The sequence below is a fragment of the Phalacrocorax carbo genome, chromosome 1, assembly GCF_963921805.1.
Source record: "Phalacrocorax carbo chromosome 1, bPhaCar2.1, whole genome shotgun sequence".
NCBI classification, from domain to species: Eukaryota; Metazoa; Chordata; class Aves; order Suliformes; family Phalacrocoracidae; genus Phalacrocorax; species Phalacrocorax carbo.
Genome location: NC_087513.1, coordinates 38,033,761 through 38,054,070, shown reverse-complemented (window position 1 = coordinate 38,054,070; position 20,310 = coordinate 38,033,761). Strand labels below are relative to the sequence as shown.

At 41.9% G+C, this 20,310-nt stretch overlaps 1 protein-coding gene across 1 annotated transcript in view; it reads left to right on the top strand.

The window, feature by feature from the left end:
• Positions 1-20,310, top strand: part of WIF1 (WNT inhibitory factor 1) — a 46,209-nt gene that overhangs the window by 1,144 nt on the left and 24,755 nt on the right. The window lies entirely within an intron of this gene.

Below are 20,310 nucleotides of genomic sequence, written 5' to 3'. Positions count from 1 at the left end.
GACACACTGACAACATATGTTAAATTTGCATAAAGCTGAAACACGTTAGCATACGTTATCATGGATACAGAGAAAAAAGCCTTGTAGCATCAAAATGATGGATAAAATTAATTTTTACAATGTTGAATGTGGACTTTATACAATAAAGAGTTTGGTAAAGATGAAGCAATCTTTACCTTCGAATATTCAGTGAAAATTGGTTGTATAATTCAGCTAATTGCAGCTTCACAAATTTGGTTGTGGTGTTGGTTGCTTTAACTCTTTCTAACTACAGGACTTGTTTGGCTTCGAGGTGTTGTCTAAGGCCCTTGTAATTTTTGCTATCCTCACAAAGCCTTTGAGTTTAGGAAACACTTCACCTTTTCTTTTAGAGAGGGAGGGGAATGTGGAGAGACAAAACTTACTCACAAAGGCTAAGTGACTTGCTCAAGGTCTTTGGCGTTCCAGTCCAGCTTTACAGAGAAAACAACTTTGTACGCCAAGGGTTGGCATTTAAATACCTAGAACTAATTAGTGTGTTTTGGGACTATATTTCCTTCTCCGTTTCTCTGCCAGCTTCAGTTGCTGTCCATGATAAAACTACCTCTTTTTGGAAAGGAGGATTGAGATGTTAGACTGGACCCTGTCCTTCTTCTCTTGTCCTTCTTTCTTGGGCTCTCCTTTCCCTCCTTCGCTGCCTACGGGTTGCTCATTAGGAAAAGATGATTGTAACACTGATTTCAGTGAGAAGAGTCACAGGCTTGAAGACAGCATAGACAAGTGTTCCTCTTGATGCGACTTGCAGGATAAAATCCCTTCTGAGCAGTTGCAAAGTTGTTTAACCCATTATTCTGCCTCCTCTTTGCTGAATTACTGAATTCCTGTTAGACAAAACATAATTAGTAAGTGAAATACCCAAATGGTTAAAGTTACATCGTTGCAATATTTATGGGTCAAACAAGTGTTAAAACTGAGGGACTCTGCATTCGGAGATTTTATAATCCCATCTAGCTACTTCTTACTAGTTCATCTGTGTGTACAGCCAATATAAACATTGGCACTCCAGTCTTAGGCTGTGGATATTTAGACACTTAGGCAGGTCTGCAGATGAAGAGCAGGATTTCAACCAGCAGCCTAAGCTAAGGAGGGAGTTGCAACCCCTTTAGTGTTTTAGGAGTTGTGGGGAAAAAATGAAGATACTTAACACCTTAGAGAAAATGTCTACTTTTTGGTATCACGAACAGTCCTGTTGGTTTTTGCATCCCTTGGAGGCGTTTGAGTACAGCTGCCTGTTACTCGCAGTTCTTGTCATCCTCTGTGGAAACCGGGGTGCTTACTGTCCCTATGGCACCCAGCCCTTTACATGATAAGAGGCAGGAAAAAACATGAGAGTTTCTTCTGTAGCCCATAGGGCAACAACATCATTGCCCACAGTAGTGTTGCAAAGAGAAGTAGGATAAAAGTTATTGGTGGCAAAAGAACAGTTTCTCCAGAATTTCCAGTATTTTATGAGGGGAAGAAATGAGTAAATTTTAACAGGTGTTTTCTGTTTTGTTTTTAAGTATACATGTTTTCTAGACCCTTCACCAACTTTGTTGCCCTTCTTTGGACACGTGAACAAGACTTACGAGGAGCAGCTGGGGTTCTTTAGCCTGGAGAAGAGGAGGCTGAGGGGAGACCGTATCACTCTCTGCAACTACCTGAAAGGAGGTTGTAGCGAGGTGGGGGTCGGACCCTTCTCTCTAGTAGCAAGCAATAGGACGAGAGGAAATGGCCTCAAGCTGCGCCAGGGGAAGTTTAGATTGGACATTAGAAAAAACTTCTTCACCGAAAGGGTTGTCAGGCATTGGAACAGGCTGCCCAGGGAGGTGGTGGAGTCTCCATCCCTGGAGGTATTTAAAAGAAGGGTGGACGTGGTGCCTGAGGATATGGTTTAGTGGTGGACTTGGCAGTGATAGGTTGGCAGTTGGACTCGATGATCTTAAGGGTCTTTTCCAGCCTTAACGATTCTATGATTCGGTGTTCTTAGAAGTTTCCATTGACATGTCCAGGAAAGTACTAAATATTTGCTACCTTTATTCTAGTGCAATACTTTTTTCTGGGCATTTCCTAAGTCAGGGAAGGGGAAGCGTGAAGGGGAAGCAAGGGGAGGGGAGGAGGGAAGAGAAGAGAATGAGAGGAAAGGGAAGAAAGGAGGCAAGAAAGGAAGAAGGGAAAGAAATGGAAACTAGTACTCTTTGAAAGAAGAAAGGCATTCAAGATACTGAAGTACTAGTCTGCCTTCTGTAAAATGACTGTTAACTAGCATACAGTTGTCTCCTGTTTGGTAAAACTAAAATAATTTCTTCAGTGAGTCTTGTATCTTGTGCCTTATAGTCCTCTTAACCTTGTATCCCACTTGAGATTTGAAGATGTTTCTCTAGAGCTCCAAGATTTTGGTGGCTGTCAGTAGTGTGTGCCACAGCCTTTAGCAGTAGCTAAACCCTTTTTGGGTTGATAGAGATTAGATTTCTCCTGTGTAGGTACAGGAGAACCTGTCTATGTCATTACATGGTTCCTAGCCCTGATATCAACAGGACGGAGGAGTGAGAGAGCAGCTGGGTGGGTGCCTGGCAGCCAGCCACAGTCAACCCACCACGCCTGGGATCTCCAACAGGGTAGGGCTAACTCTCTCCTGACATGCACCTTGCACCCCTGTTTACACCTGTGGAAAGTGGGTATAAATATCCTGTGGGTAGATTCCATCTACCTGCTCCTGAGATAAATAATGATCCAAGTTGTAGGTGAGTGAATAATCCAGCCCAGGGAGCGGCAATACTTCCCAGTCCTGCACTGCTGTGTATTTCCATATTTTAGTTCAAAAATATCCGTTGAATGTTTTAAGGACTAGATTATACCTGTATTCTGTGTAAACTGCAGTGGTAAAAACCCACTACGTTTAGATGTTACATTTCTAATACAGTGGCCTTTGTGCCCTGGATCCATTTTATGTGGAAAAGATTTTATATGGTAAGCAAGCAATTAAAGTGTTTTTCACTAGAAAACATTAACCAAAGAAAAGCATTAGCTGCTTTTAATCCTTAGTCATTAGTTCTAATTAATTATTAGGAAATATTGGGGGAAACCCAAAATTTAAGGGTCTGAAGGTGCTGAATACCTACTTTTTCTGGTGAAGTCAGGATGAGCCAGGCATTACAAGAAGGTTAGAATACTGCAGACCAGGATTGTTACGTTTTTATGCACTTTATGGTTTTACCTATGAATTTAAATGTAAGGTTACAGATGTTATGTTATCTTTAGAAAAAATGTGATCTGGGGAAATTGGTAGTTGCAAAGGTTGCCCCTTGATTTGAAAGGTTTAAAAAAGCAAAAATTAGTGGTAATATATAGCATACAGTAGGCATCTGTGTAACCACTAGAGCTCACTGGCGTGCTTCCTGCTCTTATGGGTTTTGCAAAAGAAAAAATTATGACTTTTGGGGGTCTCGTCCTCTGGGGAAGATTGCACTTACAGACTTCCCAATGAGAGAGGAATAGACACTGTTATGCTAACTAATGCTGCGGCGTGTTTCACCATGTCCATCAGTGGAAGGTACCAAAGATTGCAGTGATATCATCATCTCTACAGTGTTTAGGAACTTATGACAGGTGTTTAAGCTCCAAATCCACAAAACCCAATATATATGCTTAACTTTTAGTGGGACTTCTGACAGCAATAAAATCAAGTTCACTTGTGAGTGAGTATTGGTGGGAGAGAGCCATTTAAAATAAAATTGATCAGTGCACAGGAAGCAAGTGCTCAGTGACAGAGCAGCAGCCAGGTTGATTTAATAGATGGGAGATGAAAAAAGAAACCAAAAAGCAAGCTGGAATTTTTGTTCTGTAGCAGTCTCTGGTCTGATCCACACAATCAGTCTGGGCCACAGCCTGCCCAGGCTGCTTGGTACCCTTCAGATATGGGAGAAACATTTGGGGGCCATACAAATTATTGTAGCAGCTTGTATCCTACTCTCAACTGTTTTGAGTACCCCACAGCTCCTCTCCTGTTGCACGGTTGACTGCATGCCCATGATGCGACATCTGGATGCTCAGTATTGTGCTGGTGCATTAATGGGATGTGGCCCATATGATTGGAGGATGCATGTATATTTCTCATGGTGCATGGATATCGCGTGTATATTAAGTGCTAAAGATATATCCAGCCTTGTGCTGCTGGATGCATGCCATTTTGTGATATGGCAGTGGTCGTTCTGCCCTATGACAGGAGATGTGCACGTGTGTATAGGCGATCAAGTGCTGGTCTTTGTTCTGGGAGTGCTTCTGGTCACAAGAGCACAAGTGTCAGGAGGTAAGGGGGCATCGCAGCACACGGTCCTCGGGGCCCTTGAAAGGGGCAATTGGACCTGTCCTACTGGAAGGGCTGGGTTATGTCTGATCAAAGAGTTATTGATAACCTTGAGTAAAGCAAAAAGATGCCCACTTCTTTAAGAAGAGGGGACATATGTCATCAGTGCATTTTCTAGCATCATTTCTGTATTGTAAAGTGGAATGGTACATAATTACAGCTCCTGGCAGCTAGTTCTGATCTCAGCAATGTGACCATCAACCCCAAGTAGCTCAGCTGGTTTCTCTGGAATTACCTTACATTGCTGAGACGTAGCCTGACTGTGAAGATAAAATGGAATATCCAGCTATGCCAAGAGAAGTTTTCCTTCCCCAGAGGAAAGCTAACAGACTACCGATTTTAAGGCATTATTGATGCAATAGGGTGCTCCATTCAAATGCCACTATTTCCCTGATAAACTGAAAGAAAACAAAACCCAGTGAATTTCAAAACATGTAATTCTTCAAAGGAAACTTTTCTTCAAAGAAACTGCTGAACTTTTTGTAAATATCTTATTCATACCCAGTGATTACAGGGATGCTTTTCAGCTTAAAAAATGTCTCATATGCACAATTTAGGCTTTTTTTCCAATAGAAGTATGGCTGTTCTGGAAGTTTGGTCAAGCCAATCACATAAACTCGCACTCTTGGGATTTACAGTAGTACCTTCAGTGCGGTTTCATGTCACCAAACAGAGGAAATACTTTGTTTTCTGACCTCTGTACCAAAATTTCTGTGTGGAATGTGAAGATGTTTACATACTGTGAGCATGATTTTTAGACAGGGGGTTCTCATATCGAGAGCACAGCTCCAAACCTTTAATATTTAGATTCTGCTCAGCTGTGGTATTTTGCGTCTCAGTGTTGTAGACATGCCACCAGGGATCAAAGTAATGCTGTAGAGATCCCACTTGCTTAGTAAAGCAGGCATGTGCCAGCCATCTGTTGTATCTGCTGATAGAAAACAGCAGTAAAGTTTCTCAAAGTTTTGCCAAGACGAAGGGGGGTGTGTGTGGATATTTATTGCTCAGAAGAGATGAGTTACAAGGCACCTTGTAGTGTAAGCTACATCTGGTTTCCATAGTAATTTACATGGTATATGTGTAAACTACACAATTATTCGTTTTACACAGCAGTGTAAAGCTGGGTTAAATAAACTGTTCTTCAGGATTTTCATTGTTTATCCTTTCTGTAAATATTCTAATACATTTTTTAACAAAAAAGCTTAAGTAATAAAGTATTTTCACTACTTTTACAGCAGTAGCTGCATTGTACAATGTAACTCTTGGAAAGCACTGGAACTAACAGGACACCCCAAGCTTCAAGACTATATTTTGTGAAAACGTACAGATTTCTCTCCCCATGTTACTAACGGTTTTTCTGAAATACAAAATCCAGGCTGTGTTGCTTTCCTCTTCTTTGTGGAAGTGAAAATGTTTTCTGTCAACATCACCTCTTTTGTACAGTTTCCCAAGTATGTTCTTAGTGGTCTGAAGTTAATGCCATTACAAGTAATGCCATGGAGTGAAAAGTAAGAACTAACCATAACGAGAAGTAACTGGGAGAATCTTTAATGTATTTACACACTTTCCAAAGGTTGGGTTTTTTGGTAGCTACGAGTATGAATTACTTGCTCCTATCCGAGTGAATTATGTACATATAAAACAAATGTAAGAAACCACGATATTCCTAGGGCATGCACATGTGTGAGGAATATGGTGTGACCTGGAGCTTTCAAAACAGTGATATGTGGTAGGTAGTTGCATCATGTTGAAGAGAATTCTAAGTATTGTATACCTTAGCTCAGACCAATGGGTTCCTGATTAGTATTTTTAAAGCTTTCAAGAAAATGCACCTCAAAATGTTTTTTGTTTCGTCTTCCTGTGGCTTTACACTCGGCTTGCTAGGATTTGTTCTTTTATTTTCCTTTCTGTGTAGAAATTCCACCTTTTGAAAGATGTTACTTTACTTCTATTAGTCTCTCTTATTCTTCTGTTGAAACATGTTGGATTTTTTTTTGTTTTAATGTTTTTTTGTTTTTTTTTTTTATTGCTTGCTTTTTAACTGTTTATTTGTGGCCAAACCCTTCGCTACATCAGATTGTAACTCAGACATGGTGGGAAGTGCAGCCACCTAAAACTCACAGCCAGAAGCAGGCAGTTGCGTTGCAATACTTAGTCTTTCCATAACAAAGCACACGGTGTTCTTTGCAGTGAATGATATGTATAAAATGTAGTAGATGTCTGTTGCTGCAGGTGTATGTTTCGGTAGAAGCATAAAATAGCTTTATTGGTATTTTATGTTACGTAAATGGGTTTTTTGAAAATCGTAAATGGAAGAAACACAAAATCAGTTACATTTTGGATAGGTTGCTGCATGCACAGTTAACTGCATTTCTCTCCCTTCTGTTTCGTTTTGGAGACTGACATTTTAAAATCTTAATTATAGTAAACTGATCATAATAAAATACGTATATTAATGTATGTAATAATGTATTGAAAGGCTAGCTCTTCATATACAAAGTAAAGTTGAGATCCATGTACAAAAAGCACCCTGGGCTACCTGTGACACTTTGAGCTGAGCTAATTGTATTAAGTAACAGAAGTCCTGCTCAGTGAGTAGGCAGACATTGCGATCATGTATGTTTTACCCTTGGGTGGCACCCTGGCAGATGATATGCATGAGCTGACAGTCCTGCATGGCCTTTGCCTGTGTCACTGGTCCTCCCAATCTCTAATGAGAGCTGTCAGTCTGTAGAAGAACCGGCAGAAGATTTGTCTCTTTCCTTGCACTTACTTCATAGAAGAAAGATCTAAATGGGGAAACCCAGACATGTCCTCAAACTTGTCTGAGGCATGTTCCCATCCCTTCCCGCCCCTTCCCTGGGCTCTCTCCAGCAGGTCCATGTCTCTCCTGCACTGGGGAGCCCAGGACTGGACCCAGCACCCCAGGTGTGTCTCACCAAGGCTGAGCAGAGGGGAAGGATCACCTCCCTGGACCTGCTGGCAACGCTCTGCCTGATGCAGCCCAGGAGGCTGTTGGTCATCTTTGCCACAAGGGCACATTGCTGGTTCACGGTCAATTTGTTGTCCACCAGGACCCCCACGTACTTTTCTGCCAAGCTGTTTTGCAGCTACCTGGCCCCCAGCATATACTGGTGCATGGGGTTGTTCCTCCCCAGGTGCAGGGCTTTGCACTTCCCCTTTCTAAACTTCATGAGGTTCCTGTCAACCATTTCCTCCAGCCTATTGAGGTCCCTCTGGATGGCAGTACAACATTCTAGTGTATCAGCCACTCCTCCCAGTCTTGCATCACCTGCAAACATGCTGAGGGTGCCTTCTGTCACAACATCAGGTCATTAATGAAGATGTTAAACAGCATGAGACCTAGTATCAACCCCTGAGGCACACCACTAGTGACTGGCCTCTGGCTGGACTTGGTGCTGCTCATCATAACCCGCTGAGCCTGGCAGTGCAGCAGTTCACCTCATTTATGTAAATTCCACTTCCTCACTTCTTCTGTGGGGATGTTGTGGGAGGCAGTGCTGAAAGCCCTACTAAAGTCGAGGTAAACAAAATCTACTGCTCTCCTCTCATCCCCCAAGCCAGCCATTAACACAAAATGGGCCAGGCAGGAACACAAAACTGAGACTGGCTTGTACAATCACAGTGACGCAGCAAACTGAAATCTGCCTCAGAAAAAATAATATAAATAAAGCAAAGACAGTGATACTGTTGTACAGGGGCACCGAGAAGACTTTATCCAGCTATGATACCTGAAGTCCACTATAGTATGTGGATTCATAATCCATTCATAGAAGGCCACTTAGCTGCACAAAAATGCCGAGGAGGAGTTACCTGACAAGTCTGTCTAACTTGGCGAAGAGGCACATGCAGAACAGAAATGCTTTACTAAATGCTTACAAAGCTTTGGGGTGGATTTTTTTCATTCAAACAACAAGAAAAACCCCGAATTTTTTGCATCTAGTATGAAAGTTTGCTTTGTTTTGCAACCAACTGGTGGAATCCAGCTTGTTTGGCCATACAAGGAAAAGCAGGCAATTACCTTCCAGCTGCTTCAGCACTTGCTGCCATCACTGCCAAATACTTCAATAAATAACTTGGAGACCAAACACCGCTTTCAGAGCTGGCCCCACAAATCCTCTGAAGCTGCCCCTTAGCCTGGATAAACAGCTAGCTAAACCCAGCCGATCCTAAAGGAAATAAATATGCCTGACATAAAATCTGGCAATCTCCCAGCCTCAGGTTTTGGCCCATCACCAGGGAAAACAAACTACCCAAACAGCAGCCCACTAATGAGAAGACCTGTCACCAGATCTGAGCGCTGAAGCACAGAAACCAGTAGCAAGAGCAGCAGAGACAGCCTTTGCAACGATGGCTGGCCAGAGGAGGAGAGGGCAGGCTCTTGGACCATCCTGACCATCAGAGAATGAGTTCAGAGCTTTCAGTACTGTGATTATTAACTTATTTTTTCTGAAAGCATTAGGAAGGCATGGAGAGATCCAACTTGATGAGCAGGAGAAGATAGGCGCTCTCTGCAATGTTTTCTGCTTGCTCTCAACTTGCAAATGTGTGAATATTGATACAGTCAATGGGAATGTGAGACTAAAAACCACATAGGCAAATAATCAAGTCCACTGAACACCTTCAGTAAGGAGTACAAGTACCAACTTCAGCCTGTTCCTTTTAAACTGCAGTAAACACTGCTTTCATTTTTCGAAGTTTGAGCCTTAGCCAGTTCTCTTTCTTGCAGAGGTTCTGGGAAATAAATTGAACTGTTGAAACAGAGTCCATTTGAGTGACCGGGTTGAAACAAATTTATTTTTCCCTTATGAAGCGACAGATACAACAAGTAGCTGCACTATGTGCCTGCAGTATTCTATGCAGGGACCTTCAGGGAGAACAGGCAGGTTGCACAGCACAGCACACTGGCATCTGCCAGAGAGGAAGGAGAGGCAAAATGCAGTTACCTGGGTCTGTAATCACAACCAACAGATGAAATGCATAGCCAGAGTAAGAGTTGGGAAATAATTTGCTAGCAGGGCATGTTCTCCATTACCTTGGTTGATTTTTTTTGTTTGTGCTGGTTTTTTTTTTTTATCTTCTTCCTTCCAGTTCTGCACAGGAACATATATTGAGATTGCATAGTCACGATCAGGTTTCTGTATTGGTAAAGGAGTCTAACTGAAAGCTTATGACCCAACATGTGGCTCCCCTCCAGTCAGAGTTGTGACATATTAGTATTAGGTACAGGGTGGAGAAGCTCATACTGTCCCTACAGATAGAAATTAGGGGCCTTCATCACATCAAGAATGACTTGGGTTTCGCATTTTTGCTTGATGTAACAGCAGCTTTCCTTTGATGGTACAAAGTCTGTGCCTTATTCTGCCCACTAATGGAGTTCACATCTGAATTGTATCAGTGTGAATATCCTTATTGGTTAATGGACCCTTTTTAATTGTCCTGCCAAACATTTGCAGTCAAGGAAACTTCATAATTTATATAGTTGATGCCATAATGCCACTGTTACTATGATTTGTTTAGACAGCAATTATTTGAAACCAAAGGTAGAATTACAAGATTTAAAACATTCCTAAGTACTTCTTATTTATGTAAGACCTTTATTCAGCAAAAAGTAAGGTCTTCTCATCCTGTAAAATACAATCAAGAAGTATAAATTCATTCAACTAAATTAATGGGGAAATATTTAAAAGGATGGGGAATCTGAAAGTTTGCTTGCTGGAGGAATGGTTACCTGGAGGTATAGCGCTCGCAGCCTCTGCAAGTTCTCGTGAAATGTCTGTTTCTCCACCTCTCCCAGTGCCAACAACTCCAACAGAAACTTCTGTCTCTAGGTTTCTATGTTTCTTGTCCCTGTCTGCAAAGGTTGAGGTAAGTGCAGTAAGGTCTTTCCCTGCTTCTTGGTTTAGAGCAGGTGATGGAGCGTATCCGTGTTTTTCAGGATCTCTTCCCTGCCCCAGGCCAGAGGTGTTCATGGAGGGTGGGAAGCAGAAGGCCAGTTTTGTGAGACATGGAGAGAAAGGGATGGCCATTGCTCTTCTGTGAAAGTAGTATTGTGAGATTCTTCCCTTTCTGATTCCTTTATAACCACTTCCCATCAAAACAGAACAGGGTCACCAAACTAACCCTCCCTGCTCTGAGACGACAGTTGTGCCGCTCTCCTGCTCAGACTGTGTCTGGTTATTCCACCCAGGAGAAGGGAAGGTGGAGGAAACAGCCAGGCCGCAGGGGCTTCACTAAGCGTGGTGAGACATAGAGAGGAGGGCTGGTTTTCTTATAACCTGAGCAGAATTTCTTGAACTGATATTCAATTATGAGAGTTTGCAACACTGTTTCCCACATTATTATTATGCCTTGACAACAAATCTGGTTTTGCTACCCCAGCCACATTCACAGGACAGTTTACTTTAAATGCCTAAACACCTACTCTGACAACAATCAAGCAGCAGAAATGTTTAGGTGAAGCTTGTTTTTTATCTCTGATTATAGACTTCCAGATAAGCCACTTGAATTACTTAAATTAGTTCCTGTGGTAAAGTCTAAGTTATATTTCTGGCAAGCACAAGATGAGCTACTGACCACTTTCAATGCGTAGAAAATATTTGAAGGCATTTCTTTGAAAAAGCAAAAAAGCTTGCATTAAAATTTGTATAACCGGCATGTTGAAAACTCAGCCATTAACTAGACATACCTTTCAGTATAAACCATTAACTAGCAATACTTTTCAGTATATTATGGAATACGGACCTTCTAACTGAGGTGTGGTGTTCAACTGTTGTCCTTCAGGAGTATGTTAATAGCCTACAGATAAATCATAATTTTTCTGAAAACAGATTTCTACTACTTTAAAAATCTTCACTTGAAAACATATGTAGGTATTTGCATACAACCAGCATGGTCTGAGCTTGAGATTTTTTGCCATACACATTTCCCAAAAAAAACATTTCTAATTAATCTTGTGGTCAGCAAGTTGAGGCATTCCGGTTTCTGTCACCCCTAATTCATATGCATCTCAGTTTGTTAAATACAATTGAAAGGTTACAGCAGCAAACTATTACATTAAGGTAGTTGGCCTTCATGTGCAAGCATACTTTCCCTAGACCTCTGCAGCAAGTCTTGTACTGCATAGCTTGCAACTGTGCCGTTTACTGTACATCTTCATTTTAACGTGTCCAGTTGACTTAATGGGCAGGATTTTCAAAGGCTACTCAGTGTTTGTAACAGCCATTTACTCTGAGGAAACCTGCAGGACTTCAGCACCTGTTCCTTGGTTGTGTAAGATTAGCAGTTACAGAAGAAGTTGCATGATGTTGTGTCCCATAGATGAGAATTAGTATGGGCTTATGTACTTAATGAGGTTTTAATGTCCTGTAAAAACAGAGATGGAGTTAAGTCTGTACATACAGCATTATTCACCGGTATTTCCTGATTTTTGACTGTTTAACTGGATACCATAAGGCTTCTTGAAACTTTTTTTAATAACACAAGTGGATTTTGTGTAGCATTTCTTCTGTTAAAAAAAAAATAATTGAAAAGTGGAAAGGATTAGGAAAAAAACCACTTTGTTCCTCAGAGATTTAAAAGTTCGAAAATAGTTTGAATGTTGCATAAACTTAATCCCATTGTCTAAACAGCAGCGTGTCTCCTCACTTTGAGGGGAGCAGAGATGGGATCTTCATCCCTGCACACTGGGGAGGGTGTGGGAGAGCTACTTTTCTGAGCGGAGCTGAAGGAAGCAGGTTGTGTGGCGTCTTCCTCAGCTGCAGCACTCCCAACTTGTTCTTGCGTGGTCCGTCTCTGGTACATCTTAGGAGATCCACATGAGGGAGCCCATATGCTGTGTGCACCACCGTAACGGCAAAGGCTGTTGGAGGAGTGTCAGGCTCTCTTGATTCAGGAGTGCACATGTTCCAGTGTGGTTTGCTTGAGCACCTCATGTGCAGAAGCAGCAGAGCATGGGCTTCACCTTTGTACCAGAACAGCAGTGTCCTTAGCTGAGACTGGTCATACCATGATGTGCTGGTTTTGGCTGGGATAGAGTTAGTTTTCTTCATAGTAGCTTGTATGGGAGAAGAAGGAGGAAGGGGAGGACATTCAGAGTTACCGTGTTTGTCTTCCCAAGTAGCCGTTACGCGTGATGGAGCCCTGCTTTCCTGGAGATGGCTGAACTCCTGCCTGCCCATGGGAAGTAGTGAATGAATTCCTTGTTTTGCTTTGCTTGTGTGCACGGCTTTTGCTTTACCTATTATCCTGCCTTTATCTCAACCCATGAGTTTTTTCACTTTTATCCTTCCAATTCCTTCTCCCATCCCATGGTGGGGGGAGTGAGCGAGTATCTGGGTGGTGCTTAGCTGTTGGCTGGGGTTAAACCACGACACCTGACCAGTGGATTTCCTCACTGGCAAACTATATGTATGGTTGGTATGATCACAAAAGCCTCCTTATGCAGCATAATTGTCCAGTCTCTTCTGTAACTCTCTGTACGACATTTTCCTAAGATGTGGCAGGACAGCCTATCCTCAATTCAGCTGCGCAGGACACCTAAGTGGCATGCCACAATTGGAAAGGCGGCACTTGGCATGTCTCACTTTCACGAGAGGTACGTCAAATTCCATTTAAAGCATACAGCTCCTTGATCATGTGTCAGAAACATGTTCGTAACCCTATGTTGCTCCAAAGTAACCTGTTAATACAAACAGCCTCAAGCTTAAAAACATGACAAACATGAGTCAACTCAAATTATTCCTGGTGTATAATCGTAATGAACAATTGCAAGATAATATTTCTGAGGGTTGAATCGTGTTTGGATTTTTCATTTTTATCAGAGATACAAAGCCTTGTGTCCCCTTAACGGCTCTGGCAGTGCCATCAGAAGTGCACATGCCCTATTTGGGTGCAGGTTCTGTTGGTTTCACTAGTGCTTTGGAGGAGCTATCATCTCACTGATGATTCTCAGCTTAGTTTCTTCCTCACTCCAGGATAATTAAATTTGAGAGTGCGGTGAGAAAAGCCGACATCTGCCAATGGCACAGGAACAATTCACCTTGCTTCCAGTGCCATTCCACGACAGCTTCAGCCAGGCTAGCAGCTGACACCACCCTATCTTCTTTCTCATCCCTGGTCACACATTTCCATTCTCTTTCTTGTGCCAGTGCTGATGTGGCTGCTTGTGGAGCTGCTCTGGCTGAAAACTGGCCCTACAGAAAGAAGTGATTAATTTTTAACTTGATCTGCTGTCTTGGTTAGCTCATCACACAGCCACGTCTAAAGAGGGTAGGACTGCGACAGCCCAGTCTTAGGCTGCCTTTAGCTGCCCTGGTTCAGTCCCAGTACTGCGAGCTACAGAAAACGTGGCAAATCAGATTAAAACAGAGACGTCTCCCAAACCCCAAGCCTCTTCTAACCAGCAGAAATTCAAGCAGAACCAAACAAAATTGACCTTGACTCAGAGAGTCCTGCTACAGAGCTACAGATGATAGGCAGGGTTCAGCCGACAGGCTGCTGTGCCAAGTGCTGGATTTCTGTGCCCTGTAGTGATGCAGGGAGCAGACCTGACAGCTCAGCAAGGTTTGCAGTGCGGGGCGTTGTTATCCTCCAGTCTTTCTCTCTTTCTGAAAGTACCATGGACCACACTCAGCCCAGAGCTACTCGCTTCATTTAGCCAACAGAGGCTGGTTTGGGGGATTTGGAGAACCTCCAGCAGCCTTTGACTCCAGCAGAAGTTATGGATTGTCAGCACATCTGGGTCGTATTGAGGGACAAAAACAACAATTTGGCCTCAGTCTGCAAAAGCAGATCAGATTCACCGTAACTGTGCATCAAGGAATAAATTTTAGCTCTCGATCTCAGCAAAACTCTGTAATCCCAGATAGGGGGAGTTATCTGAGCACAGAGTATCAACTTCTGCTGTCATCAGACTCCCACTGGTTTTTCATCAGAGGTAAATTTGGGCTTGGGGAGGTCCGCACGCTCATGTCTGAGGCTGAACTGTCCCACTGATGTTTTCTCTAATACAAATGAGGTTAGGGTCACTGCAAAACATTCTGCTCGTTCACCTCCACAAAACTTTTACCCTTTCTTAATCCCACTGAAGAAAAGGACCATAGCAGAAGGAGGAAAGAGGAAAACCAGCATGACTCTCTGCCATGTTCCTCATCTGAATCCCATCTAATGAAAGATTGTGACAAGAAGAAGGGGAAGGCAAAAAGAACCAGCCGTGAAGAGTAGGAAAGGATTGGTATATGGGCAGTGGCTGGGGCAGAGGGAAGACATTTTTGATGGGAGGATTTCTCCAAATAACTGTTGCTAAAACTCAGTGAAATGATACCAAGCGCAGAGAACTGTCTGTGTTCGGCAGCGCAGCCCATGTGCTGCAGTGACATTCAGGACTTGCCGCCTCTCTGGGGTGTGACTTTGCTAGCAAACCAGCACAGAGAAAGTCAGCAGTGTGAGGCCAGGTGAAGATGCCTACGCTGCGAATAGACTCCATCTGCCCCCAGGGAGAGAGAGAAAGGCAGCTCAAGACGGCAGGTAGATCAGACTCTGGCTGGGCTGAATTTTCTTCTGCAAGTGCTGGTCTGTCTCCTCTGAGTGTACAGGAAGTCAAGGATGTTCTGGCTTTGAAGAATGTACTTCATTTAAATGCTGGAAAATCTGTGGGGCCATTCTGGACCTTAACTCAAAAGACTGGACCATGTGGGACTGGTGCTGTAACCCAGGGATGAAGCTGTGCAGACCCTGCCTGCAGAAACATCCTGAAAGACAGAAAAGTTGTTTGTAGAAACTGTTCAGTTTCTCATCAGAAACTGGGGATAAGGTAATACTTCCCTGCTTTGTTACAAAGATAAGTCCATCTTGCTTTGATAAAATGAAAGTATAGTTATGGAGGACATAACTATATGGAGGCCTGTGTGGTACATGGAAATATCACAGTAATACATGTCCACATGCTTGGCTCTTGTCTCAATAGACAAATCAGTGTGATTTCAGGTACAACAGCAAACACACAAGTTCCTTTTCAGATACACTGATCAAGCTTTCTATTTACATAATGAATTTGGTTCTTCTTTCACCGTAGTACCTAAAATTTGCTTTGGTCAATGGCAGCCCATAAAACAAGAACAAAATTACTCTGGATATTCACAGAAAAAGGCATTTAAATTCCACACAGCAGATGTTAAGAGAGCAGCGTTAAGGAAGTCTTTCTAACAACCGGTCAGGAAAGAGTGGAATTTTTTTCAAAACCTTTTCACCATAACTTTTAAACGCTTGTTTGCTTGGAATACAAGGCTAAAGACCGTTATCTACTGAGCAGTAAATAAAGAAACTCTCACTCAGAGGTGCTGCAAACTTTCTGTCACTTGGGTATACGAAAGGGGAAGCAACCCCCTTTGAGATCCTAGAAGGACCCCAGTCTGACAGAAGCTGCTGTGAGATTTCATAACTTTTGAGAAAGTTCATTGCTTACATTTTGGGGAGAGAGATTTATTATACGGGAGTGCCAGTTAAAGCCAAGAGTGAAACACATGGACTCAATAAAGGCCCAATTACGTGACCTTTGCTGTTTGCCACGCTTTTAACTTGTGTAAGTTATTGATTACACTTTCATGAGATCATAATCAGAAGGTTGTTCTTTGGTAATGGTGTGCTAGAGGAGCTTTATCCTCAACTTCAAAGCTGTCCTGTGAGGCTTAAGAATAAAGGGTTGGAAGTTTGAAGCATGGCCAAAATGAATCTGTGTGCATTATCCATGTTTACCACTATGCAAGAGGTGGATAAGCTTATTCTTCAGCTGTGAACTTTCTCCTGTCATGTCAGATGAGCCACCATCTCTAAGGCTTACATTTGTGCTTTTAAAAATACTCTGTTTAATTAAATGTAGTGTCTGGTCAGATATCCGTCATAGTTAGTCTAAATACTTGTTAGTGCAATCATTTCCCTAATTGTAAAGGTTTTATTGAAATTATCTGACATTCTCTGAAAAGAATATTTAGGCTTATTTATGAATTATAAATAGATCTCCAGAGAGACTTATTTATATTTATATAATCTCTGTGGATGTAATAAATATCCAGAGCCTGAAACTGCAAACAGTCTGTAATCTATGTAAAGATGCACTCTCAGGACCAGCCAAACCAGGTTTTCGCTTCATTTTCAAGCTGTGAGGGGAAGAAAGTAATCTTACAGTTTATTTTCAATGTAGATAGAGCCACATAGATGTGTTGCAGGTGCCAGTAGCAGACCTGTTCAGCATTGTTTTGTTAGGAACTAACCTGGTGAGACAGTATTTTAGGTTCTTTCTCTAAGGAGCAGTGATAATTTCCCCCTTTTTAATTAGCCTTAGGAAATTGGCATCTTGGACATCCCTGATAATGAAATCTCCACTGGAGAGAGCACTGATCTTTTGCTGAGTGGCAAAAGAATGAATTAGCCCTTGCTGTGCTGGAACAAGAAATAACTTTTCAGGAGAATAGGTTTTACCAATTCTCAGGATACCAAAGCGGTATGTTTCATTAAGTATTTGAAGATAATGAAGGCTTGTGTATGTTTCAATTTTTTAAAATCTGAATGCTCAATGCTATTTCTCTTTTTGGTGTATTGCTTGCTTCCCTCCCCTATCCCAAAGCAGAGTTATCTAATTTTCATCTGGAAAACATAGGAGAAAACAATTTAAAGGAAACTTGTGCACTACGTATACATTCCAGCCTGGTGTATGCTGAGAAATATCATTCCTTGCTAGACATTTTCAAGACATGTGCATATTTATCAAAACTCTAAGGATTTTGTCTCCTTTTAGCTTGATTTTCTCAAAAGTAATTCCAGTGAAGCAGTAATAAAATATGTTACAGAAAGTCTGATAAACAAGAAAACGTCTAAATATGGGGAGTTGTGCTCTTGTGCTTTTTCTTTTGTTTCCAAATAAAGCAAGGTAGAGAAGGAGTGAGAAACTCCAAAACTTTCCTCAATGAGGAGCTGTAAATTTGTTGTGACTGTTTTTTAAGAAATCCTGCATGCCATGTGCCTTTGTGTCAGTGTACTTGTACTCACCCAGAAATTCTGTGGATCTGTTTGCCCGTATGCTGTGTTCCAAGGCTTTAGCCTGGTGGAGTGGCCCCACTGTCCCTGTTGCCATTACCTACTGCGTCAAGGGATTGACTCTGATCTAAGCCAAAATCGTATTTTCATTAGCAGGCTAATGATGGACAGGAATGTGCGATAGGCATTTATTTGGCCCTCTGTTTCACGTAGCCTGCTTTTTCCTGTGTGAAAGGATGAGTTTCAAAGTTAACACTCTGCTGGTGTACTTGGATTTTTCTTTTTCACTGGTGTCCCTCTCAAACCCCACTGTTTCTGCCAAGCCCTTAAGCTTCCAGTCTCAGGGTGGTTTCGGATGACCTCCAAATGCTAGAGCGCTTCCAGAGCTCAAGGTCTGGTGAGAGAAAGTATCTGCTCAAAATGACCGAGTAGCTGCCTTGTTTCCCATGTCTCCCAAGGAGCAGACAACTGCCAGAACCTCAATTGCTAAATGTAATCTAAATCTGTCACTTTGTGGCCTCACCAAGCTTCTTGACAGTGATTTCTTAGTATTACTTGTCCTTACAGGAATTCTTTTCTCATTACTTGGAGGAAAGGCTAATGTATTCTGCAAAGATTTCTGTCCATCTCCCCTGTGCAAAGCATTCTTGGGAGCCTGCAGCGTCACCTTTCAAAATCTGGGGCTCCTTTTGATAGCAAGCAAGAAATTTCTCTTTTCCAATTTTCTAAATCATTCTGTTGGAGGATCTGATCTGCCACCCACAACTGCATTCCACAGGAGACGTTAAGGACCAGTTAGTCATCTTCCATTGACAAAATCAGGGAGTTTTTGTACCATTCTTCTTCTAAAACCATTAAAACCGCAACTGGTGGTTGTTGAAAGTTGCATGCAGGGATTCACTCCATTGTTAAAAAAGTCTTCCTCCTCATGCATGGATTTTCTTCAGTCTGCCACAGTTTTCTTTACATGAAGAAAGCAGGCATAAAACAGGCTCTGCAGAGTTGTGTGCATTTCACCACAGTATGGTGTAATTAACGCTGTCACATAATGTATTTTTCTTTGATATTGCCCATTTTGCTGAATTCTAATTTGGGTCCTTGTTTTTTAGAAACACCAAAATATCTCTTTTTTTCCTTTTGTGTGCATCTCTGCTTTTGTTAATCCTGCTGCTTTGGTTCATTCCCATAGCCTTAGCAGCCAGTTCTGGAAAACAGGCTGGCTATCCTGTCTTCTGTGTAAATTGGTTTTCTCCAAGTGTGTTTCTGTATTACTTCATATTATTAAGCATGTCTCCCACTTCGGGACCACCTCGTGAGGCTGTTGGGAAGTCTCTCTGAGCATCACACTGAGGTGCAAAAAAATTGTTTACCCACTCTGTGATGGGACCAATTAACAGGTAAGGCAAAGCTGCCTGCCTTAGCAGAAAAATAAAACCTTGTAGGCAGACAGTTTATTATCTGCTTGTCTAAGGAGGCATCATTACGTTGTTCATTAGAGCAGCGTCTAGACTGCACCACAGTTACAAAATGTGCTGCTGACATACATACTCATACTCTGGCCAGACTCCTTCAATAGCCTGGTACATGCAGTATGGCTACGACCTCCCCTCTTTGTTGAAATTAATCTCATTTTGCTTCATGCTTCGTCTTGGAACATAGATGGACCAACTTTTCTGACCTAATGCAGTTAATATCTTGGAGAAGCAATGGTCCATGCTGTAAACACCTAACAAATACATACATTGCCTCACTTTGTGATTTTATTTATGGCATTTGCAACTGAGAGCATCTGCTATGGATAATGCATGCTAGTATCTTCTAGTTTGTGCATAGCCAGAAATATCAATGGATCAGGGATAAAAAGGAACTTTTTTGATTAGTTTCTTGCTTTAAATGTGGAAAATTGGCATTAGGGTGTATTTGTCATTTAATTGATAACAGAATAGAACATTCAGCACTGATGTCTTTAAAATAATGAGAAGAAAATATAGTTAATTTCTTACATCTACTTGCAAAGCTAACACACATTATCTTTTCTTTGTTAGAAGGAGTGCAGATTTCATTAGGCTATTAAGATGTGACATACAACAGTTTAAGCCACTCTGCTTCACTTTCAGGTGCTACCATTCCTTCTAATCCTACGTCTTTCTTGTAAAATGAAGAAAATATAAAGCACATTCCTGTGAATGCTTTGATTAAATATGAAACAAAACCAAGGTAGGCACAGCATGGCATCTGAGTGATAAGAAAACTCTAATACAGTAGATCTTATACTGAGTGGAGTTCTGTAGGAATTTTAAGTGTATATCATTTAAAACCAAACTGCCGACAGATGTTTGCTACAATACTTGTTAGAGAGCTTTGTTATTTTTATAACCTTTAAATTCCTCTGATTTATAGAAAACGGCTATTTAAAGTCCATAAAAGTTAATCCTGACCATGGAATTATTTGCCTAAGACGAAATTTCCTCCCTTTGCTGAGGGCTTTGCCCACATGGGGAACTGTTAAAGGGCAGCTGCGCGGGGCTACCTGCTGCCTGAAGGCAACGAGTCCTCAAACTGTTCACACAAGGTCTGCAGGGGCCCTTGCCTCAGTTTCTGAGGGTCTCAAACAAAGTCTTTACAAAAAAGTAAAGCGTATTCTTCCTTGGGTGCTCCCTGAAGTCAAGCCAAAACCAAAGAGTCCTCTGTGCATGCAGAGCGTGCAATTGTCAAAGATCGTTTATCTCAATCCCCCGTTTCCTCCATCACCTCTGATAACACCGTTCCTCTGAGATTTAGCTTCAGTATCAAATTTTGCCCCTCACGTACCAGAGAGTTCGTAGGCTGGCTTAAAAAACCAAAAAAGTCACGAGAATGTGTTTGTAATGAAA